Raw genomic sequence first — 1,132 nt, 5'->3', positions numbered from 1 at the left:
AAAAACTGGGAAAAGATGCACGTATCTTTTATATCTATTCTGTATAGATAGATAAAGAATATATAAATTTATATATAGTATATATTTAAATATCTATATCCATATATATGCATGTAGGAGGGAGACCAAAAAAATAAAAAAAGGAATAATTTTTGGATGCTGGGCCCCTTGCAGTATACTCCTAATTTGTTCCTCCAGATCAAACTGTCAACCAGTTTTTATCTGGAAGTCTTGAGAAGGTTGCATCATGATTTGCAGAAGAAACCTTTTGAGTTGTGTCATTTAGGTGACTGAGTATTCCACTATGACATAGGATCGGCCCACACCTCGCTGAGTGGTCAGCAGTTTTTGACCAAAAAACAGCATGAAACCCATGCCCCACCTTCCCCATTCACCCTATCTCATGCTGAGCGACTTTTGTTTTTCTGGAAGAAATAGTCCCCCAAAGGAAACATTTTACCAGTGTGGCAAAGATGAAACCAAAAATGGCAGAAGTATTAAAAGGCATCAAAATTGAGGAGTTCAAAAACAATTTTAGTAAAAAAAGCATCTTGATAGGTGTATGCATCAAACAGAGAGTACTATGAAAGTGACTAAAGTTTAAACATGTGAGAATTGACAATTTTTAATAAATTAATTCTGGATTTGTAATCTCTCTGTATATTAATGCATTTATATTAATGTCCTGAGAAATCACTATAATACAGCACAAAGAGATACAGCCAAAATGAAAAAATTACAATGAACAACTAAAACACTTTATTTTTTAACATAATGTAATTTAATTTTTATATTTTATTTTAAAGATGTGTGGTTCAATTTAGGGTTCAGTATACAAGTGGACATCATACAGGTAAGGTTTGGGCCTCCCTGTGGACCCCACTTTGCCTGGTCTGAGATCAGTTACCCTTATTGGTGTTTTGCCATCCCCCCAACCCCAGCAGTGTCCCACTACTGCCAATCCCTTTTTTCTAGCATTAAGATCATTGTTCAGGGTCCACTATGAGTGAGCACATGTGGTACTCTGTTCTTTGCTTCTGTGATAGATCACTGAGTAGTATAAACTCTAAATCCATCCAAGTTGCTGTGAAGTCCATATGTTTGTTCTTGTTTATGGCTGTGTAATATTCCA

This window comes from Carlito syrichta, unplaced genomic scaffold, assembly GCF_000164805.1.
Source record: "Carlito syrichta isolate Samal-C Ts95f unplaced genomic scaffold, Tarsius_syrichta-2.0.1 Scaffold312525, whole genome shotgun sequence".
NCBI lineage: Eukaryota > Metazoa > Chordata > Mammalia > Primates > Tarsiidae > Carlito > Carlito syrichta.
This window is presented reverse-complemented; position numbering follows the sequence as displayed.